This window comes from Nansenia antarctica, assembly GCF_963989245.1.
Source record: "Nansenia antarctica genome assembly, contig: SCAFFOLD_59, whole genome shotgun sequence".
NCBI classification, from domain to species: Eukaryota; Metazoa; Chordata; class Actinopteri; order Argentiniformes; family Microstomatidae; genus Nansenia; species Nansenia antarctica.
Window position 1 is genome coordinate 71,007 of NW_027663094.1, and position 25,379 is coordinate 96,385.

The window sequence follows — 25,379 nt, forward strand, 5'->3', positions numbered from 1 at the left end:
GACTTTGCTGAGGTGCTGGAACTGAAGAGTATCAATAGAGTGCAAAATAACAGTCACTCAAACACTGTGCAAAAAACTGTTTATTGTGAGCTTTCTGTCATATTATGATAGGAATATGATTACTGCAAAAATACACCAAATCATTTTGTTTTGAACGTGTTCTTCACCGTTTTGAACACAGTATGTTAACAATGAAAACATGTGTTGCAAATACATAGTGTTTTGCAGGTGGGGGAGTTTGAATGAGAGAAGTGTTATGGATTTTGGAGAACGTGGTCATTGAATGCATTTTGTATGAAAGCAATGCACAAATCACAGAGTAAGAGTCACAGTTTTGTTCACATGGGCTTCTGCTTTGCTGACTGGATGAAGAGTTGTGACTCTGTGACTTCAGTATTGCACACTGTGACTTAGCGACCGTAAAAAACTAATAAAATGATCCACACAAAACAGATCTGCAGTTTTCAGCTATATAATAATTTTAATTTTGCCATTTAGCAGACGCTTTTATCCAAAGCGACTTACAATTACGAATTACAGGGACATTCCTACTGGAGTAACTGAGGGCTAAGTGCCTTACCCAAGGGCACACTAGTAGTGGTGTGGCTTCAGGCGGGATTTGAACTCACAACCTTCCGATCCCGAGTCCAACTCACTATGCACTAGACCACCACTACCCCCTATTTCAATACACACACAACTCAATTTCAATGATAAAGACTCACACTACTGTACATATTCTTCCTTAGATTATGCTAGTTAGTGTCTCTTTTGTGTCATTAAATACATGCAACGCATTGACCAAAGGACCTTGGGGATCAGGCAAACTCTGAATCTCTGCATCAGTCAGTGGTCGTGGAAGCTGGATGTCTGGGATGTGGACTCCTTCTCGGTGGTGCCCGTGTGGACCTTCCCAATCAATACCATACTCCAGGTCTACCTAATGTTATAGTTGCAAATGAAATCTGATTGGATTACTGAGATGATTATTTGATAAGGGGAGGCTACCCCCCCTAGACTTTGCCAATAGGCAAAAAAAGAAAGAAAATAGATATCACTATGAACACATTCCCAGTTTGTTATGTACATAAAAACTATGAAAAAATGTATTGCAAGTTTTCTGAATGGAATTATTGTTTATGTTTATTATGCAAATTAGATGCTAATTGGACCCAAATCTCCAGGATCACTCACACCATCATATGTGTCAATTTTTTATTTTTTTAAATTTATTTATGTTGACACATAAGAAAACAAACTTTGTACACACAAGATTGTGTCTATGTCCTCGTATCAGCCCATACATCAGGAAATACTGTCCATAGTCATAAAAAAATCTATTTTCGCCATGGTTTTGGTATAAAATGTACTATAAACAGGGCTATGAATGATATATCATCAAACTCTTGTGTGGAAAGAAGCAGAATATGGATAGGAAGAAATGTGGAAAGTTTGGTCTGTTTTGGTGCAAGGAAAATCCTAGTGTGTGGACAAGTGTGTGGACAAACACATAAAAACCAATTTTCGGGAAAACAGACTCAAAGTTTTGTATTGTGAAATATGAAACATTTTTATTTGAAACTGCTATTCACAAACACAAAACCTAATCAAACCATTAGCAATAAACATCCTAAACACCTGACTGATAACTGAATAACATAAACTGAACAGAAATGCACACAGGCTACAAATAGTGGCTGTTATGGAATAGAAAGTGTCTCCCTCTCTCACAAACCTCTGGCACCACCATGTAATCAGCACACAGAACTACAGCCAGCCAGCCAGCCAGCCAGCCACACACACACACACACACACACACACACACACACACACACACACACACACACACACACACACACACACACACACACACACACACACACACACACACACACACTTGTGTCAAGCCTAGTTACAGAACCTGGTACTGGTGTGTGAGCACATCTGCCTCTCCTGTGTGTGAGAGAGGGACAGAACCTGGTACTGGCGCCGCAACCGAGTCGGGGCTCGGATATGTGTTCGGCGGTCCCGAGCCGATTCAGGAAATATTAGAACGGCGTCTGTGGCTCGTACGGTTGCGACGCAGCGGTACTTTGACCTGAAGTGCCTAGGCCGAGAAGCCTGAATTTGAGTTATTTTTAAATGCTTTTCGGTCAGCGCGGCCGTTCCGAGCCGCAGAGACGCACCGTTTTCGACGAGGTCATTCGTAAGGGGCTTGGCACCCGTACTCTGTCGAGTTTTTTCTGCTAGGCGCGACCGAAGATGTTCGACATTTGTGAAAACCAGACCTCTAGCTCACTCAGGAGGGGAGTTATGAATTCTGGCCACAGGAGGCCATACAATGGGCTAGAGACTTGAAATCACTTTTGGCTGAAAGCTGGCATCCCACTGATGGTGTGTGTCTTTTTCTGTTCCCCTGGCTACATAGGAAGTGTCCCAAAGGTGAGCCTAAAGTTCAGGAGGTCGCCAATGTTAAACGGCTGAGTGGGGAGGGGTAGTGAGTGACTAAATTGAGTGCTGTTTATTGATACATTGGGCTAGAGACTTGAAATCACTTTTGGCTGAAAGCTGGCATCCCAGTGATGGCGTGTGTTTTTTTCTGTTCCCCTGGCTACATAGGAAGTGTCCCAAAAGTGAGCCTAAAGTTCAGTAGGTCGCCAATGTTAAACGGCTGAGTGGAGAGGCTAGTTACAAAGAGTCAAGCCTTCCGCGTCACATGGGACACGACAACCAATCACATTCGAGAATTTTCGCATCAACCAATAGAATCGCGTATTTTAAAAGAATGCAACCTATCTATTTTAGTGATTGGTTGCTGATACAAGGGGCGTTGTAAATTTTTGAAGCGGCCATTTTGAGCACAAGAAACACATCTTTCAAACAAGCCCAGGCTTGATGTATTTCAGACAGCAGCCGTTTCGGTAACGCTGTGCGTAAACTACTAACTTTTGGCGAATTTATGAGGATTTTACGGACGCATGCACCACAATCAAGTAAAATAAACAACCAAATGTGTTTTTGTCGACGTTTTATTGTCACTAATATGAAAGAAAACATGTTTAGGAGGCAAAAGAGCAACTCATCTCAAAATCGGGGAAAAATGGGAAATTGCGTTTTGACGGGGGGTAGCCTCGAACAATAAATATAAATTGTACATTTTCCAATGTTGGGACTGAAAGTGTGTTGTGCAATTACATGAGGTTGGAATTGTGCTTCCTCTGAGTACAAACCTGGGTTGGGTCCTCATCTCCTTCCCGGGGGTTGAAAGTCCACAGCTGCAGTGGTGTCCGATTGCCCTCTGTACGCAAGCGATGGTGGTTCCAGCCATCCCGGAAGGACTGTAGATGCCTTCATTACATTTACATTACATTAGTAATTTAGTAGACGCTTTTATACAATGCGACTTACAATCAGTGCATTGGGCATTGAAGGTCAGGAGAACTGCCAGTCATCAGAAATGGTAAGTAGCTTATGTTAAACCAGCATCCAAGAGCATAACCAGTGTTGAAGTACCCGTGCCAGAATAAGAAATAACAAATGCATGCCTTCGGATGTGTGGCATGAAGGTCCAATGGAGGGCATACATGTGGACCTCATCATCAGGATCCAGCAAACCCTCCCTCTCCATATTGTTGAACATGGTGTAGAAGAGGTCCAACACTCCCCCAAACACATCCCTCCACAATCTCTCCATTCTAGATAGGGTATGGAAAAGGTGGGAGGGGGGAAACACACATATTACACAAAACAAAAAACATACTTAAAAAAAGAGTTTTTGAGAAATGTTTGGGACATGTATATTTTGGACGTTGATTTGGAGAAGCATGATATACCTCTGGTTGTGTGTGCTTCGGCCTGTGAGGTGCGAATTCCGGCCTGGGCCTCTGGCGGACACCATGAAGTGCGCAACCTTGACATTCTTCCCTCCCTTGTCAGACCTGACACGGGACGGCACTCCATAGATATGAACTGCTTCAAGGAAGCTTGTCAATACTGTGGAGGCACGGTTGTTGGTGGCAGGATTCAGGAATGTCACCAGACGGCTAAAGCCATCAATGCCACCGTGAACTACGATTCGCCACCTGTAATGTAAGAAATTGCAAATTGTGTATACAAAAAGAACAATTATACCATCCCCTTACACACATGGAAAACAGCATTGCATAATTTTGGTAGGCTACTGTATCATATGCAGTGTATCTTTCAAAACCATAGCCTTACCGTATAAGTTTATGGTTGCCATCGATGTGCCATAAACTATTGGGGGCCGGAACAGTATACCTTCTGCGCCTTACTGTACGCAGCTGGAGAGTGCGGCTCGCAACTCCCTCTGGACTGACACGGCGCATGGTTTCTTGGACACGCTGTCCTTTATAGACAGGGGTGCACATAACTTTTTGGGGCCAGTGCTCAGAGGAGCACCTAGGGATGCTGCTTGGTGCTCCCCGAGCTCGCGAGTCACGACCCGTCCCACAGGATGGATGAAAAAGGGATACATGGATAACTTATATTAGCAAAACGACATTTATTCATAAATAAAGATGAACAAACAAATGATTGTGTGCAAAACAAAAGAAACAAATGCAAAATCAAATGACTGCTCTTTAAGCATGAAAGTCTGTCAGACTCCTTTAAACACAATGAAATCAACTGACATCTCTTTAAGCACTAACTGAATGTCTGTTCTTTAAACACACTGAAATAAACGGACATCTCTTTAAGCACTGCTCTGTTCTGTAAACACTGAAATCAACTTTTCAACAAAAAGTTACAGCCTAAGCATTTATTTATGCTACAAGCTTGATCATCATCATCACTGCTCTCTTGACTGCTGTTATCACTGTCCTCCATTTCAACCATGGTAGAGGATGTTTTTTTTGTGATCAACTTTTTATATATATATTTTTTATTTTATTTTTGGTGCGCAAAAGCGCCCTCATGCGGCTGATCTGTCGCGCAGCATGCATTTTGGCGACGCATGCGCACTGGCGCACCAGTTATGTGCACCCCTGTTTATAGAAGCAGGAAAAAACAAAATAAGAACCCAAAGCAAATAACGATTGCTTATACAAAGTTCAAAGCTTTATTGTCATTATACTGTAGCCTAGTGTATTAGCATGGTTGATGGGGAAGTAGCCTATAGGCCAAGTAGTCAATATAGGACAAGTCAGGTGGATTTATGACCAAATACAGGAGAATCTCCCTATTTGAATAGACCTGGGATACTTTCATTGATCTTTCAATCATATACTAATACAGGTAGCCTATTACACAATATGACTTCAAACAACCTAGAAAATTCTTACCTGGCTACGGTTAAATGGTGAGTAATCCATCAACATTAGGCTAGACGTTAGTCGTAATTAACTTACTTTGTATCCGTATGCCTCGAGCATCAAGGTGAGCAACCATTGCTTTATAGCCGGAATTTGGGTGATACTCGAGGATTTCCTGGACTACTTCATCCAACTCAGCATCCCCCATGTTGGCATACATGCCAGAAACCCTAAAGAAGAGTTTTTATGGTCAGACTCAGGACTTTTTGGGATAGGTAAATAGGTAGCCTACGTTATTGATTTACATAGCAAGGCCAACTGTAGGCTATTTATCCATAGTATGATAGTTTATAGCATAAACTAGCCCCGTACGCCTTCAGATGAGATTAGATGAGATTAGATGGAGCAACAGTGGTTCATCTGAAGTCACTACGGGGCTAAACGTGAGCTACTCGTAAATCGGAATATCATACCGGTAAACAAGACTTACCTTAGGCCAATGTCTACCATTCGTCGGTGAATTGTACGGTCACTGACTCCAAAAAGCCTGGCAATGTCGCGTACAGACAACCCCGATGATAAATAACCTTCAAGTGTCTCCACGGGCAGGTGGACTTTTCAATTTTGTCGCTTTTACCACGTCACGCGCGGTATCAACCAATGAAAATGCGTGGGGCATCAACCAATGAAAATGCGTAGGGCGAGGACAACATGCAAGACACGCCCCTATATTTGCATACATTACTGATAATCGGGGAAAGAATGAAAGCTTGAATGTGGAAAAGAAAGAATGAATGTGGAAAACAATGTGGAAAACAATGTGGAAAAGAAAGAATGAATGTGGAAAACAATGTGGAAAAGAAAGAATGAATGTGGAAAACAATGTGGAAAAGAAAGAATGAATGTGGAAAACAATGTGGAAAAGAAAGAATGAATGTGGAAAAGAAAGAATGAATGTGGAAAACAATGTGGAAAAGAAAGAATGAATGTGGAAAACAATGTGGAAAAGAAAGAATGAATGTGGAAAAGAAAGAATAAATGTGGAAAAGAATAAATACATATAGAAATGTATTGCGATATACTGTGTGTATTTGTATGTGTATTTGTTCATACATTCATTTATGTGTGTATATATTTATTGTTAATTTTGACAGACTTGGCCCTCCATACTCAACAGCCTCACACGCCAGCGCAGGCGGCCGCCCCCCTGCCTCTTAAGACGGCTACAGAGGAGGCAACTACAAGTGAGGAGGCAACTACAGTGCAAAGTGATAAAGATGCACAGACCGCAGCAGTTAACGCTGTTAAACGTTTCTTATGTAGATATTGTGATGGGTTATTTTGTGAAATTTAGAATGAGCACAGGAAACTCAAGTCCAACAGCGTATACAATGCCCTTTATTATAATCAGGGGTGCACATAACTGGTGCGCCAGTGCGCATGCGTCGCCAAAATGCATGGTGCGCGGCAGATCAGCCGCATGAAGGCGCTCTTGCGCACCAACAGTTTTTTTTTGTTTTTTTTTTTGAAAAGTTGATTTCAGTGTTTACAGAACAGAGCAGTGCTTAAAAGGATGTCCGTTTATATCAGTGTGTTTAAAGAACAGACATTCAGTTAAAGGAGTCGGACAGACTTTCATTCTTAAAGAGCAGTCATTTGATTTTGCATTTGTTTCTTTTGTTTTGCACACAATAATTTGGTCGTTCATCTTTATTTATGAATAAATGTCGTTTTGCTAATAATATATCCATGTATCCCTTTTTTATCCATCCTGTGGGACGGGTCGCGACTCACGAGCTCGGGGAGCACCAAGCAGCATCCCTAGGTGCTCCTCTGAGCACTGGCCCCAAAAAGTTATGTGCACCCCTGATTATAATGCTAGTTACAGTAAGGAAAGTAGAGAATGTATTAAAAACATGAATTAAAAGTGTGACCCCGCTAGCTGTGCCAATATCCACGATATACCACGGGCTTCTCGTTCCATAACGCTTCATTACACTTGAGAACGTTGGGTTGCTGAAGACTCTAAAACTGTACATTACCAAAAAAAACACATTTGATGAATCACCATAGCAACTTCTTCAGAATGTTTTGATTGATCGGGGCGAGACATTCTCTGAAACGACCGTGTCAAAACAAGTCTCAAATGAATCAAATATATATAATATATATTTATTGAAAATGAGCAGCTACATTCAGCCACATCAGCCTTCGCCCAGGGTCACGAAACAAGGCAGACTGCGTCGCCTTACTCGGCAACCACCGAATTCAACCAACAACGGTAAGAATCCAAAGAGTTTCTATACGTTATATAGCTACTATGCTATCTATTTTTCTCGAGGAGAGGCTTGAGAGTCATTGTTTACTGTATATGTCAGTATCTCATGTCCAGGATACATTGAAGAGCGTATAGAGCTCGCTTCGCATTGTAAAACCATGGGTGTGTGTGTGACTTTCAGGTCCGACTTGGGTTCGGGAGTCTGGTCCCAGGCGGCACACCCTCGGTCCATCACGTCTCAACCAGCCTATGTTCACAACTTCAGTGAGTACCTTTCTATCCACCGAACTCTCCCCCACGACTTCAGATGTGTTTTGAGACGAAGAAGAAGAAAAAAACACATTGCAGCATGAATTATTCAAACTGATCATAACTTCTTCTGATCATTTTTTCTCCAGCCTCCCTCTCAACAGCCTCACACGCCAGCGCAGGCGGCCGCCCCCCTGCCTCTTAAGACGGCTACAGAGGAGGCAACTACAAGTGAGGAGGCAACTACAGTGCAAAGTGATAAAGATGCACAGACCGCAGCAGTTAACGCTGTTAAACGTTTCTTATGTAGATATTGTGAAATTTAGAATGAGCACAGGAAACTCAAGTCCAACAGCTTATACAATGCCCTTTATTATAATGCTAGTTACAGCAAGGAAAGTAGAGAATGTATTAAAAACATGAATTAAAAGTGTGACCCCGCTAGCTGTGCCAATATCCACGATATACCACGGGCTTCTCGTTCCATAACGCTTCATTACACTTGAGAACGTTGGGTTGCTGAAGACTCTAAAACTGTACATTACCAAAAAAAACACATTTGATGAATCACCATAGCAACTTCTTCAGAATGTTTTGATTGATCGGGGCGAGACATTCTCTGAAACGACCGTGTCAAAACAAGTCTCAAATTAATCAAATATATATAATATATATTTATTGAAAATGAGCAGCTACATTCAGCCACATCAGCCTTCGCCCAGGGTCACGAAACAAGGCAGACTGCGTCGCCTTACTCGGCAACCACCGAATTCAACCAACAACGGCAAGAATCCAAAGAGTTTCTATACGTTATATAGCTACTATGCTATCTATTTTTCTCGATAATATCGTTAATGTTGGTAATTTGCTTCAACAAGAACAAGCTCTGGGGGAGTAGAGTAGCTTTATGGTCGTGTACATTGACCAGGAATGCACCCTTTTATATTAATTTATTTTATTTTATTATTATTACTACTTATTATTAATATTCTTTAGGTTATATCATTTATTTATTGTTTAGGTTTTTTCCTTTTTTGTGTGTGTCTTTTCAATTGTTAGGGATGGGGTTATGGGTGGGAGAACAGGGTGAAAAATGTTTGCTGTGTTTTGTATTGTTGTACAATTTGATGTGATTTTGCAAACTGAAAAACAATAAACATATTGTTAAAAAATGTGATCAAGAAAATACTCTTGAAACAAACAAATGAACAAAAAAACAAGCATTTGAATACCTGTTTTAATGTTGCCAAAATAAAACCTCTTCACTAAAAAAAATTATATATAATTGTCAGGTTGGGGATCGCTCTACCTTGGAGCGACCCGTTGGCGCCCCCTATGTTGTGTAGTGTTTCTCTGTCTGTCCTAATTGTCTGTGATTGTGAACAGCTGTGAGTGATTGTCTAGGTCTATTTAGTTCCCCCTGTGTTTTCCCTCTGTGTTGATTGTTCACTTTATGTTGCGTCGTGTGTGTGTGTGTGTTGTCCTAGTCTCGTCGAAGCCTTATTGCTCCTCGTATGCCCAGGAGATAAGTATCGTATGACTATTGCTAATCCTTTTGCCTTGTTAGGAGACTTGCTTTCTCCCTGTTTATTTCATCGCTTACTGTGCGGTTTATTATTTACTGTTTACTCAAATAAAGAGTACCTTTATTTTGGAATCATATCCTGCATCGTTTCCATTCTGTTCTGCTCTGCATCTGGGTCCAAACACATTGACTAACCGTAACATATAATAGTGTAGATTCATTCACTCTCCTTTTTTATAGAGTAGTTTTCAGTTAAGAGTTTCACGGAAACCTGTTTGTGTTACCTTTGTACAATAAATCTTGTTTATTTTCCTTCCCTTCTCCTCTGATTCTTGTCCTCCCGGTTTTATTTAATTGTTACACCCCGTATCCCCTAGAACACATATGGGGTCGTAACACTGGTTAATAGTGTGGCACTAATACTAGCCACTCACTCACACTCACTCACAGTTCACGCCAAGAGAACATCACCAACAGTCCATTCACATCAACACACGTAATCCTTTCCCTCTCACTCTCTCACCTAAACCCAGTTTTTAAAAAAGGGTACAACAGCCAATCCCATGACTAGTTCGCTCATCAGCTAACCCACTTCAGCTGTGTCTAATCAACATGCCTGCGAACTTCCCATCCTATTATTAGGTCCCGTTTCATCTCGTGACATTTATATCAAAAGTTAGATCAGGTTTAAATATTTGTATTACAAACCGACCCAGATATTCTTGTTTCGAGTGAATCATGGCTCAAAAGAATCAGTATATCTGACACTGATATTGCCTTATCAGGCTATCTTGTTTGTTCTCCATCTGCTGGAAAGGATTCTGTTGAAGCACTTGGGGATCTACTTGCCCAATATACAGGCGATGAGCTTATTATAACTGGTGATTTTAACTTAAATTAGTTTAATTCAATCTCAGATGTTCGTGGGAACCTAAACCGAACCTCAATTGTTAGTTGAGACCCACTAGGCCTGATTTCAAGGACAGCTCAAAGTGTTGATTGATCTGATTTTCAGCAATAAAGTTGACAAAATTGTAGCCAGTGGAGTATTTGAATTAGGTTTATTTCGTATTTGAATTAGGTAGGTATCAGAAGCATTCGCTTAGAAAATAACAAATCTCATGTGGCCTTGAGAAGAAATCTCAAACATTTTAATGAGCCATCTTTCTTAGCAGGTTTTACTCAGAAGTAGAATTGATGTCATGTTACTATAAGTTCAATGATGCTCAACTGGCATTGGACTTCTTCACTGAATCAACTCAGTTGTTGTAGGAGTCTCTAGGTACAGAGGAACGGCTGTAAATATGTTTTTAATTGGCGTACAGCACGGCTCAGCAACGTCACTGACGTGCTGAGCGAGTCTTTTCTAAATAATAAAGAATAAAGAACAAGTACAGCTCTCTCTGTCTCTCTCCAACACCTCAGCAGGTTTTCCCGTCTCCTTCACTCTCCCGGGGGAACAAACACACACAGGTTAAATAGACCAGCAGGATAACGAGTCTGATCACTGACACCTGTCCGTAATCAGCCCGTCATCCATCCCCCACCGACAGTCTGGCTCCCTCTGCAATTTTCCCTTTTTCCTCTCTCTCTAGTCACAGAGTCTCTAGGTACAGAGGAACGGCTGTAAATATGTTTTTAATTGGCGTACAGCAACGTCACTGACGTGCTGAGCGAGTCTTTTCTAAAGAATAAAGAATAAAGAACAAGTACAGCTCTCTCTCTGCCTCTCTCAGGCCCTGTCCACACATATACGTTTTTTTGACAAACGTGGACTTTTCTATTCGTTTTGGGGGGTTCGTCCAGACGCAAACGAGTTTTTGCCCTCTGAAAACGAAGATGTTTAAAAACGCCTGCCAGAGTGAAGATCCTTAAAAAACGCTGTATATTTTTTGACGTCTGGACGAGATAGACGAGTGTTTTGTATTCGTCACGTCATCATGGGCGTAGATGATGCGCAGTGCAGCTGTTTTCTGTAACCCGCATGCACTAACCCAGCCAACAACAACAACAACAATGGCGCCTTACAGGGTTGTTGCGTTCGTGCTGCAGAAGCTATTGAGCTTGATTGGGCTTTTACAGCAAAATGTACTGTTGCTCCTCTACTACCACCGACAGCAACAAATGGACATGGAGAACATCTGCAATATGTTCTTCAATACACCGCGGAGGACAACCAGAAGGGCAACCAGGCGAAAGTTTTGGGTGAGACCGGGCAGAACCAGCAGTTGGTGGGATAACTTTGTGAATGGCGTTGTCGTGGATGATGAATGGAAGGAGAACTTTCGTGCTGAGCGAAGAACTGCGCCCATATATGGAAGGGCAAACAACAAACATGAACCAACTGATCCACTGAAAAGAGTTGACACACTTTATTACCTGAGCGACGGGGGAAGGCTACGGAAGACTGCTGACGCCTTTGGCGTGTCGCGACAGTCTGTGTCCGTCATTGTTAGGCAGACATGCACAGCGATCGCCACCCACCTGGGTCCAAAATACATCAAGCTGCCTTTTACGGAGCCTGCGGCTGAGGATCTAGTTGTGGCCTTCCATCGTGCTCATGGCATGCCACAATGTTTTGGAGCAGTCGACGGCACCCACATCGAAATCAAGCAGCCATCTAGCAACTCCATGGACTACATCAACAGGAAAGGCAAATATTCCCTTAATGTACAGGCTGTCTGTGATTACAAGTACAGATTCTTGGATGTTGTGATAATGTGGCCTGGGAGTGTGCATGATGCACGGGTCTTTGCTAATTCAAAGCTGAACATGTTCTTGAAGACGGGCAAGATCCCTGCTCTGAAAAAACAGATTGTGGATGATGAGGAGGCCATACCAATCTTTCTTCTTGGTGACCCTGCCTACCCGCTGCTGCCTTACCTGATGAAGGAATATTCAAACGGTGGCTCCACACCTCAGGAGCAGTACTTTGGGCTATGTTTGTGTAGGGCACGTATGGTCATTGAGTGTGCTTTTGGTCGCCTCAAGGCCAGATTTGCTGCACTTAGAAGGCCTATGGACATAAACATGGATGACCTGCCCTATGTCATTTACTCCTGCTTTGTCCTCCACAATTTGTGTGAGGCCAGTAAGGAGGCTGTGGATGATCACTCTGTGTTGGGAACAATACAAGGTGAAAGGGACTCACAGCCTCCTACACAGTGCAATAGATATCTCACTGACTGTAATGAAGGGGAGGGAAAGAGAGTGAGGAGAGTGCTCACGGAGTACCTTGACCCTTAAGGACTGACTGAAAAACAGACTGATATTTTTGGGGAAGATTTTTTTTTCTATTAACATCTGATAAATATTATTTGTCACTTAGGAGCTACAGGGTGCATTTTGGATGCTTATGTGCAGCATCATTTACTGTGTGTTTGGTCGTTGAAGAGCGGAAGAGGGTCAGGAGGGTCCTCACTAAATACCTTGATCCATAAAGGGACAGCTTATCTGCAAGACCAGGTATGTCACAGCATCACAACAACTGACCTGACTAACTGTGTCACGCACACACACACACACACGCAGGCACACACATGCAGGCACACACACGCATGCACACACGCACACACACAGATATACATAGCTAATAACATAACCAAATCTAATTTCCCTTATTGTCCCCTTTGTCCTGTGTGTGTGACCCTCCAGGGATACAGGATGTGAAGGATTTAGAGCACAGAAGACCCAAGACGTTCTCCAGGCCCTGGACCAGCATGGCTGTCTGTGACTGCCATCAGTTAATTCATAATTTGATTAAATAATAATTTCAGAAATAAATAAATAAATGCCTGTATGCAAAGGACACCTTGTGCTCGTAATTCTTAACCGGGGGAGCTACACGCACCATGACCTCCCAGCACACACACACCTCACTCCTGACTTCACATTAGAACCTCCTACTGCACATAGTGCCAGACCTACACTAGACAGATGCACTGCAGTCAGTACATCACTTCACTACATTACAATACAATACAACACTACACAACATTACACTGCAACGCTACATTACAACACTACATTACACCAGTACTACACTACAACACTATGACACTTACTAGGACAGTTGCATAGGAGAAATACACTTAAGAGAACATTAGATTAGTCTTTTCTGTAAGTGAAGATATTATACAGTTCTATATCGTGGAGCTCCGCCCCATAGGGGAGCTCTGCTCCTATTGGTTTACCCGCTACCTAAAGTAGCCAATGACTGAATTTTTCAATGCCTGCGCCCGCCTGGGGTGCTATATAAAGGGGTGTACTTCGCTACCTCATTCTCCCAAAAAGTTCAGCACGGGTTTATATCTGAAGACTGAGAAGGACGAATACTAAGACTGGAGAACCCGCCAGACTTTTCCCTTCAAGATATGGATCGTCCGCCGCCTATGGAGAAGTTCCTCCGGGACGCCTGCCGCTGCGACTTCCGAGCAGCGGAGGAGACTTTTCCCTTCAGCGATGGATCGTCCGCCGCCGACCACGAAGAAGTTCCTCCGGGACACCTGCCCCTGCGATTTCCTAGCAGCGGAGGACAAGCACGACTTCTGCCACGTCTGCCTCGGCCCCGAACATGCCGAGGCGGCGTTGGTCGCCTCCCCCAGCTGCCTCCCCTTCCACCTCCTTTCCGTCGCGGAAAGGCGAAAGGGGATGGCCTGGATCAAGGAGAGCGTTTTCCCCTGGCGGGCGCTATCTCGGGGATGCTATCCGACTCGAATAGCTCTGCCGATGATGCGTCCGGACAGGCCCCAGAGCGGCGTTCTGGGCAGGCACCTCCCCAAGTAGGGATGGTCCCGCCCGCTCAGCCGGCCCTGACACCACGCCGCCCTCACCCAGCTGAGTGGTCGGTGCCGGTGTCAGAATCAGAAAGCTCTGATGAGCTCGGTGCGCAGGCGGCGGCGAATAACATCGCCGTGTTTAACGCCGCCATTGCGAAGATCACCACAGACCGACCCAACGGTCTGTCTGCAGCGGAGGCGGAGTTTCTGAGCAAACTCAGTGCCGCGACGACACGAGGCGTTATTACATCAAAAACCCCTCCATGTCTATCAAGACCTGGCCCAGCTCATGAGCGTGCGGCCGGTTCTTTGATTATCAGGCATAATAAACCTGCGTCAATAAAGAGCATTGTTACACATAACAAACACTCTTTACAGACGGTAAGTCAGACGGTAAATCCCTAAGGAGGATTTCCCATGGTATCTACCGGAGCGGAGACCCACCTGCCTTGTCAGAGTGTGGTCGAATCGCTACCGGTTAGAAACGAAGCGGAGACTAGCCCAGCTTACCGGCGTGTGGCCAGCTCTCTGCCTAGCGGACTTACCCCTATCACGACACAAGGCGGTATTTACATCAAAAACCCCTCCATGTCTATTCAAGACCTGGCCCAGCTCATGAGCGTGCGGCCGGTGCTTTAATTATCAGGCATAATAAACCTGCGTCAATAAAGAGCATTGTTTCACATAACAAACACTCTTTACAGACGGTAAGTCAGACGGTAAATCCCTAAGGAGGATTTTCCATGGTATCTACCGGAGCGGAGACCCACCTGCCTTGTCAGAGTGTGGTCGAATCGCTACCAGTTAGAAACGAAGCGGAGACTAGCCCAGCTTACCGGCGTGTGGCCAGCTCTCTGCCTAGCGGACTTACCCCTATCACGACACGAGGCGTTATTTACATCAAAAAACCCTCCATGTCTATCAAGACCTGGCCCAGCTCATGAGCGTGCGGCCGGTTCTTTGATTATCAGGCATAATAAACCTGCGTCAATAAAGAGCATTGTTACACATAACAAACACTCTTTACAGACAGCAGCCCATCCCTTTTTCGAAATGACCCCACCTTGGGCTGTGCCATCTCCTCGGTGGGCAGCGGCGGCTGGGGTCATACAGAAATTCAAGCTTTTTCTGTCGACTGCACCACAACAGACGGCCCAGCCGCTGTCGTTGCTTTATGCAGAATGACTAGAAGGGACAGGTATTCTGTCGGGCTGGCTTGACAGGACATTGAGGAGGGGATATGCACTACAGTTCATTCAGCCTCCTCCGCCCTTCAGGGGCGTGAGAGAGACTGTTTTTTGTCCTGCCCGATAAAGACACGTGCGCTCCGGGAGGAGATTACGAATCTCCTAACAAAGGGCGCAGTGACATTGGTTCCGAGGGACCAGTGGGACATGAGATGGTACTCCCCGTATTTCCTTGTCCCAAAGAATTCGGGAGACATGAGACCCATACTAGATTTCAGGGTCCTCAACGAGAGAGTGGCGAAACGCCCCTTTCGTAGATACCTGAGGGTCGCGTATTTCGTGTGCCAATCACAGAGTGGCACAGGAAATTCCTACGTTTTGTTTTCCAAGGGAAGGTTTACGAGTACACGCGCCTGCCCTTCGGGTACGCGCTTGCTCCTCGTTTTTTCTCCAAATGCGTGCAGACAGCACTCGAACCACTGAGGCGTAACGAGATACGCATAATATGCGGATCTCGACGACCTACTGGTCTTGGCCCAATGCCCAAATCGAGCCATTCGGGACGCAACCTCACTGGTGCAGCGCCTCACTCAGCTGGGGTTAGCTGTAAACTGGACAGAGAGTGCTCCGTGGCCGGCTCAACAGTTTTCCTATCTAGGCATTCAGTTGGATACTGCCGAGATGAGGGCCAGTTTATCGGCACCACGGAGAGCGACACTGACGTCAGCTCCCTGGGTGTGTCGAGTGACAAATACAATCACCGCTCTGTCAAGGATGTCCTTACTAGGACTGAGGTCTGCAGCCCATGTAGTGGTCCCCTTAGGCCTGTTACACATGCGCAGACTGCAGAGGCGGTTCGCACGACTGCGACGGGTTCCAGTGAGAACGCCGTCGCAAGTTGATTGTAATACAGAGATCGGTCAAAACCGACCTGAGCTACTGGAGAGACCCGCGCGTCATCGCGCGCGGAGTCGCCTGAGTTCGCTGAAAGCTCTCCACATTCCAGGTCTGCTCAACGAAGGAGCAGATCTGTTATCACGGGGAGGCCCGAGGGACGACGACTGGAGGTTAGCACCCTCCATTGTGTCGCTGATTTGGGCACGGTTCGGGCAAGCAGAAGTGGTTCTGTTTGCGTCACGGACGAATGCGCAGTGTCGCCTTTGGTTCTTCCTGCGCGAACAGGACAACCCGCCATTGGGAGTCGATACATTAGCACACCACCCATGGCCGAGGGTCCTGTTATACGCGTTCCCACCCCTGACATCTATCCTCCCACTGTTGGCACGAGTGAGGTCAGAGAGGCTAGAGTTAATTCTTGTAGCCCTGGACCGTCCCGGAGCCCCGTGGTTTCCGGAACTGATGGAGATGTTGGTAGAGGGCCCATGGCCCATACCTCATCGACAAGATGCACTCTCTCAAGCCAGAGGCTTGGTGAGGGGGCCGCCTATGATGGGGGGCCCCCTCATGGCCTGGTTACTGAGAGGGATTTGTTAGAACGCAGGGGTCTGACAGACGCGGTCATTCAGACCATTCAGAGTGCGTGCGCGCAATCCACTGCAAAGGGATATGCGGCGCGCTGGCGAGTGTTTACACAGTGTGAGGGACAGGACGTTGACCCAGTCTGCTGTCGGGTCGAAACGTTCTTGTGCTTCTTACAGTCGCTGTTTGACAAGGGATTGGCGGCGAGAACTATTAAAGTTTACGCGGCTGCCATCTCAGCTTGTCATGAGGGTTTTGCGACAACGACACTGTTCAGTCATTCGCTGGTTAAGCGTTTTTTGACTGGAGTGTGTAGGCTTAGACGCCCTCATAGGACTCTAATGCCAAAATCGGACCTGTCGATTGTGCTAGAGGCGCTGTGCGTGCCCCATTCGAACCCATTGACACTGTGTCGTTGCGTTTATTGTCTCTCAAGACGAGTCAGCTCCTCGCCTTGACTACGGCTAAGCGAGTGAGTGATTTATGTGCTCTCTCGACACGGGCAGATTGTTTGATCATATCTGATGACAAAACAAAAGCTGTGTTACGCCCTAACCCGGTTTTTATCCCTAAGGTTAATCGTGGGTTTAGGGTTCAGAGCTGTGCTCTGAGCGCCTTTTTTCCTCCTCCTCACGACGGAGAGAGGGAGAGGCGTTTACATTGTCTATGTCCGGTGCGCGCGTTGGCACAATATGTGAAGCGCACGGCAGGACTGAGATCTTCTCCCCAGCTTCTGATCTGCTACGGCGGACAGAAAGCCGGGGCACCACTCTCGAAGCAGAGGCTGTCCCATTGGATTTGCGAGGCTATTAGCCTCGCATACGAATCGAAGGGGCAGCCCGTGCCGACTGGCATTCGGGCTCATTCCACCAGGGGCATGGCCACATCAGTGGCCATTCTCAGGGGAGTGGGAGTGAAGGAGATATGTGAGGCGGCGTCTTGGTCGTCGCCATCACTTTTTGTACGGTATTACTTGAAAGATATTCTTCCTCATCCTTTTCTCATTCTGTCCTCAGTTTTGCTGATGACTGATGTAGTGGGAAGGCACTTGGATTACCCTGGTCATGGGGATTCTATTCAAGTGTTGTCAGGATGAATACGGATGTGCCTGGGGAGGGGACCCTCCTCCAGGACATGTTCCGTTAGATCTACAACCCTACGTGCTCACGTAAGGGTTAGGTCAGTGATATTCTTCCTCAATCCGTTCTCATTCTGTCCTCAGTTTTGCTGATGACTGATGTTGTGGGAAGGGCACTTGGATTACCCTGGTCATGGGGATTCTATTCAAGTGCTGTCAGGATGAATACGGATGTGCCTGGGGAGGGGACCCTCCTCCAGGACATGTCTGTTAGATCAACAACCCAACGTAAGGGTTAGGTAAGTGATATTTCTTCCTCATCCTTTTCTCACTCTGTCCTCAGTTTGCTGAGGACTGATGTAGTGGGGATGGCACTTGGATTACCCTGGTTGGGGATGCTATTCAAGTGCTGTCAGGATGATTACGGATGTGCCTGGGGAGGGGACCCTCCTCCAGGACATGTTCCGTTAGATCTACAACCCTGCGTGCTCACGTAAGGGCTAGATCAGTGGAGCAGACTCGTGTGGGTTGGGCCAACTTTTTAAGGTTGTCTTGAACCAACATCAGTGGTCAGCTCCGGGTGCCGCTGAGATTGTTTTACGGATTAATAGTCTCAGTGGGGGTACATTTGGCCTCGTTCGCTCCGCCTAAACCAATAGGAGCAGAGCTCCCCTATGGGGCGGAGCTCCACGATATAGAACGATAGTTATGGAGATAGACTCCAGTTCTATGAGTGGAGCGGAGCCCCATAGGGCTGCTGGCCCACTTCGACTCGTTCAAACCCGGCTGTTTTTGTATGTTTGGGAGAATGAGGTAGCGAAGTACACCCCTTTATATAGCACCCCAGGCGGGCGCAGGCATTGAAAAATTCAGTCATTGGCTACTTTAGGTAGCGGGTAAACCAATAGGAGCAGAGCTCCCCTATGGGGCTCCGCTCCACTCATAGAACTGGAGTCTATCTCCATAACTATCGAAGTCCTGTTCTGTGTTTATGTAAATTGTTCATTGCTATTCTTTTTTGGGGGCTTTTGCCATTACTTACTAGGAGAGGTGCATAAGAGAAAGACAATGTAGAGAGCCACAGTAGATTATTACACACTCTTATTTCTGTAAGTGAAGACATTTTTGTTTATTATTTGCGACATAATAATTACGACATAGAATTCAAAGGTACAATAAAGAATGTTTATTTTGTTTTTCCACTGGGTAATGTTGCAGTGCATACAAAATATTGTAAGAAAATAAATAAAATGTCATCTTGACGGATTTACAAACATAGGAGCTGTCCAACAAAAAGTTTCAAACACTGCGAAAATGGCAAGACTCCCAGTCAATGGTTGCATATGTTTTTTGTACTTTGTACTCAATAGTTAAACTCAACAATACTTCTACTTCACTGTCTGTCCAAATGAACGACTCCTTTGCTCCCCGAGGCGGCATGTTGTTTATGATTGGACATTTGTATTTCGCGGATGTAACGCGGAAGAACCGCTTTAGCTTTTCCTGGCGTCTGATTGGCCAGCGGAGCTATGGGGTTAAAATTATATCGCCGACTACTGGTGTGGAATGCTCAATGACAGCGTTTATATTGCGTTCATACGTATGCATCTGGATGCAGATATTTTATAAACGTGCTCGTCTGGAAGGTGATATTTTTATATACAAAAAACGTTTATCAAAAAAACGTATTGGTGTGGACATAGCCTCAGTCTCTCTCCAACACCTCAGCACCTGTCCGTAATCAGCCCGTCATCCATCCCCCACAGACAGTCTGGCTCCCTCTGCAATTTTCCCTTTTTCCGTTCGGTTTATATAGGTAAAAATGGGCGCAAAAAAAATATACAACGCCCCTTGTATCAGCAACCAATCACTAAAATAGATAGGTTGCATTTTTTGAAAATACGCGATCCTATTGGTTGATGCGAGAATTCTCGAATGTGATTGGTTCTCGTGTCCCATGTGACGCGGAAGGATTGACTCAGTGGAGTTATGATTGATTCAGTGGAGTTACGAGGATAAGAAAACGACGAAAAGTTAGATAAGTTAGAGACAAGTTAGAGATAAGTTAATAAGTTAGATAAGTTAGATAAGTTAGATAAGTTAGAGATAAGTTAGAGATAAGTTAGATAAGTTAGAGATAAGTTAGATAAGTTAATAAGTTAGATAAGTTAGATAAGTTAGATAAGTTAGATAAGTTAGATAAGTTAGAGATAAGTTAGAGATAAGTTAGATAAGTTAGAGACAAGTTAGAGATAAGTTAGATAAGTTAGATAAGTTAGATAAGTTAGATAAGTTAGAGATAAGTTAGACAAGTTAGAGATAAGTTAATAAGTTAGATAAGTTAGATAAGTTAGATAAGTTAGAGATAAGTTAGATAAGTTAGATAAGTTAGAGACAAGTTAGAGATAAGTTAGAGATAAGTTAGATAAGTTAGATAAGTTAGAGATAAGTTAGATAAGTTAGATAAGTTAGAGATAAGTTAGATAAGTTAGAGATAAGTTAGAGATAAGTTAGATAAGTTAGATAAGTTAGATAAGTTAGATAAGTTAGAGATAAGTTAGATAAGTTAGATAAGTTAGATAAGTTAGATAAGTTAGATAAGTTAGATAAGTTAGATAAGTTAGAGATAAGTTAGATAAGTTAGATAAGTTAGAGATAAGTTAGATAAGTTAGAGATAAGTTAGAGATAAGTTAATAAGTTAATAAGTTAATAAGTTAGATAAGTTAAGTAAGACTAGATAAGTCGGGTTTTTTTCTTTCTTTTTTTTCTTGCAAAAAATGCAGTCCCCCTGCATAGCCCTGTTTATAGTACATTTAATACCAAAAACATGGCGAAAATAGATGTTTTTATGACTATGGACAGTATTTCCTGATGTATGGGCTGATACGAGGACATAGACACAATCTTTTCTGAAAAAAGTTTGTTTTCTTATGTGTCAACATAAAAAAACACATATGTTGACATATGTTGACACATATGTTGGTGTTAGTGCCCATGGAGATGTATGCAAATTCGGCCCAATTATGAATGAATGAATGAATGATAGCATCTAATAGCATAATAGATCTAATCTAGATCTAATAGCATCTAATTAGCATAATAAACATAAACAATAATACAATTCAGAAAACTTGCAATACATTTTTTCTTAGTTTTTATGTACATAACAAACTGGGAATGTGTTCATAGTGATATCTATTTTCTTTCTTTTTTTGCCTATCTAGTGGGGGTAGTCTCCCCACTTTTAAAGAGGATTATTTTTTCCATGGAAATGTAGGAACAGCTAAAGAACCCTCTGGTAGTATGGGATGCCTTTAAGTGTCCCCTGAGAGGCCGCTGTATAAAACACAGCTCAATAAAAAAAAGAAAAAACACCATCAGAACAGAAGATAGTATAACAAATTGAGCGACTATCTGAGCTCGTAGATGATTACCTAAAATTCCCTCAAACAAATGAAAAAAGAACTAGAACTAATCTATGAAGAAAAAGTAAGTCAAACCTTTTACAAAAATAAAGTTGAATGGATGGAAAAAGGAGTTCCTCATGAACACAGGAATGTTGCCCAAAAAAACACATAACAAAACAAAACGATATTTATAGAGCCTAAAGATATAATCAAAGAGCATAAATATTTTACTAACATTTTTTCATTTCGAAATCCCCCAGTCCCACTCTTGAGTGCCAGCACACAATCTTTTTTCCCAGAAAATAGGCCACAATTATTAAGTCTGACATCAAACGACGTTTAGCAATTTCCGGGTCCAAACCAGAAATTCCCCGCACCAGACTACCAGTGTACTACAGCACCAGAGTACCAGTGTACTAAAGCACCAGAGTACCAGTGTACTAAAGTACCAGAGTACCAGTGTACTAAAGCACCAGAGTACCAGTGTACTACAGCGGTAGAATGACAGTTCAATCGTTTTTTAGACTGGGATCTATTCATACAACAAGGGACACGGCACTTTCCCATTTTTCCCATATTGTCAGGGTCTTTGAGCCTCAGAAAAGTGCTATATCAATATAATGAATTATTATTATTACTGAGGCATTTCGAAGAGAGCGCCTCAGCCAACGTTGGACCCGGAAACACGTCACCACTTAACAACCAAATTAACATCCAAGGAGAAAGACCAATGTGAAGGACCAATCACAGAGGATGAACTGTCCGTGTCCGTTAACTCTTTTAAAGCATTAAAAAGCCCAGGCTTAGATGGAATACCAGTTGAATTTGATCAAACCTTTCATCATTCCATTGAAGCACATATGTTAGAATGTTTTAATAGTGCATATGTGACACATTTTAAAGCTTAGGTCCTCATGTCGGAATCTGATGTAATTCTTTTGAAAAATGTGAATACATTTCTGCGTTAGGGAACAGCAAACAGCCGCAGTGCGCATGATCATAAGGCCAATGCACACGGCGTGCAATTTTTGTCGCCGGACAACATTCGATTGCAATGCACATGGCGTGCGATGCGATTTTTGTCGCACCGCAAAATTCAATTTTCAACTCACACTATTGAAGTCTATGAGAAAATCATAAAAAATCTCATCCCAATGCACACGGCGTGCGATGCGATTTTTGTCGCACCACAACATTCCATTCTCAATTGTTACTTTATTGTTACGTAGTCGGACCAGGCAGGCTGATTACAATAGGCTCTACCAATATTGCTTGCCTTGCTTCCACAATTTCTACAAGATACAACTGGACATATTGTGATCAAATATGTGGGTCCCTGATTTAGGGGTATTGGTAAAATGTCAGGAGAGGGAGCGCACAAAACACACAGCCAGAAAGGTGTATTATAAAAGCCACTTCATTATTATGGGCGATGATCAGGCAGACATAGATTCGGAGGACGGAGACAGTCCAACATCTAGCTATTCGCCCTTAGGACTCAACTTCCACAACTGATCATGCATCTCAATTAATCATCATAAATATACAGTAGTACACATTCATCTCATTCAAATAATCACAGGCCTATAAATAAGACAAACATTGGACTATTGGCTGAATAGTAAATAATTAAAAGGGCACGTAACTCGCCGGGTATTTGAGACCCCCCCGTGGGGTCTGAGCGGTGCACTGCGTCCAACCGATGAGGCTCAATATGTAAGTCCGTCTGGCTGACGAATGTTCCTGCGTTCACGCTACAATATTGTGCCTACATGCTCGATTGTTATTATTATGTAATATAGGCGTCTTGTATGTGAGATGGGCCGTGTAGCTATGTGGCATGACACGGAAATAAATCATACATGCAGTAATTCGTATAGCTAGTAATGTGTATAGTGGCAGCTGTGGGCTATATAAAATGTGGGCTATATAACATATAAAATGGATTGATGTGCACAAACCTGGATGAACTGAGGTTCATAATTGCATCAACATCTGATACAGCCTGTGCAAATCTGCCGCCAACAGAGGATGCATTTCAGCAGCATGTGCAGAGAGCAATGTTCCAGACAGCGGTATGGTGTCACAGCCACATGCCCAAACCCCTGTTATGGAGTCCTATTGGCAAGGGGTGGATTATCAGAGATGGGGCCATTCAACCTGTCCTTTTTACAAAACCCCCAGCACCTACAGAAGTGAGAGACATCACTCACTTATATTGCAAAGATGCAAAGTGTGGAGAGAGTGGAAAGTGCCAGTGCCTCTCTGTTGGCCTTCCCTGTACAGAGTTCTGCACCTGCTGTGCAGAATGTCAAAATGTGTCCCCTAATGTTTGAGGACTGTATTTAATTGTACTTTGAATTAAGGTTCCAGTTTTAATAAAACCTGTACTTTTTACACCTATGTTTTAGAGGCTTGCAATTTAGAACTAATAAACTTTATTTTATTGGGTTACTCTTATTCTGACTATTTGGTGATGTAGTTCAGCCACCTGGTATTTCCCTCTCCAAATATAATGACCATCAGAGTAGGCATTCTTAACTTATAGGCTATTATGCCACTTATCCCCCATTCGGAATTTGACTGTATCAGAGAAGAGGTAGGCCTATGTCTAAAGAAATCTCATTTGCAATAGAACTGTATGAGATATTTCCATACAACTACTGGTTATTGTTCAATAGCACCCTAGACAATTCAGTAATTATATATTTTTCAGGGATTTCTGTTTTTCTGATAAATGAGAGAAAGGTGATTGAGTCCTATGTTCCTGTCACCAAAAAGTACAATTTCCGTCCAAACTAAAGCTAAGTTTACAGGACTATAATTCAGTATTTATTGAGGTAAATTGTTGTCTGACTATTTGGTGATGTAGGACAACCACCTGGTTCATACCTCAGCAAATCTGAAGAGGAAAGGAGTGATCATTCTCAAGTTATGGGCTTTTTTGTCACCTTCCCCATATTCGGCCTGGTCTAATTTGGCTCTTTTTCAGGGATTGGGGTAGCTCTAAAGAACAACCAAAAAAACATATTTTCCCCCAAAATAAAATTTGACAACAATCAATTTCATTAATGGGAGACCCTAAAGATAAGAAACATCATTGTTGTCATTTGCTCTACCTCGGGTAGGGGTATCTCGAAAACTAAAGCCTTTTTGAGGACTTGCTGCTAGACTATAAGAGCATAACAATAGTCAAATAACATGTTATAGCATATTCACATTTATTTATTTTTAGCTTTTTTCTATCCTTTATTTATTTTGGTGTCCCATTAAAAAAGCACATTATTTTAAAGTTGTTACTATATCTTTTTTTAATTCCACCCCATACAATTGTTTAGAAAAACATTTCTAGTATCAAAGTGAACAAGTCATTCACTAACCAAACCAAATGGATCCAAAGGTCAAAGGTCAAGGCCCAGCTTGAGGAAGGGACCTCCTCTTCCATGGGAAACATACATGTACATTGCCAAAGCATGTGAAGTGTGAAGATAAAAAACAAGAAGAATGTAATGTACATACTAGAATAAATAAATAGATTACATACTAGATTACAAATAAATAGTCAAATGGTGGTTTTAGGCCATTTGATTGCCTTTTTCTATCACAGCAGCTAACAAATCTTGCTGCTGTGTTTGCACCAGGGTTTCCGTTAACCGGTAATTACCGGTCTTTGTCCGATAAAATCTGTTGAAGTCCGACATATTTAAACCTCTTCGGTCATATTGTCCGGTGAAAATAACCGCTAAACACAGCAGCCCATTCGGCGGTAACCCGCCCCATCTGGCAACCCTGTCTCTCAACGGCGCGAGTACCGTAGTTTAGTCAGTTACCGTAATTTAGTTTGATCTAGTCTAAATAAAACCGCTGCAGTGACCGGAGTCAAGGTTATTGTTCTGCGTGTTTTGGATGTTCTAGAGCACAGTGAATGACCACCGAGGGCCGTGAGATGCGGCTAGTAAAGGACGCTAGCGGCCATCTCAACCCCGTTCATTGATTGAGCCTGCCGTGCCCGTTCCAGCCCTGAGTCGGGAGAAGTACTACGGGAGTAGTGCGCTACTATCGACAACCTGGGCTACTGGTACCATTAGATTAGGATTGATTAGATTAGGTTGACAATACCA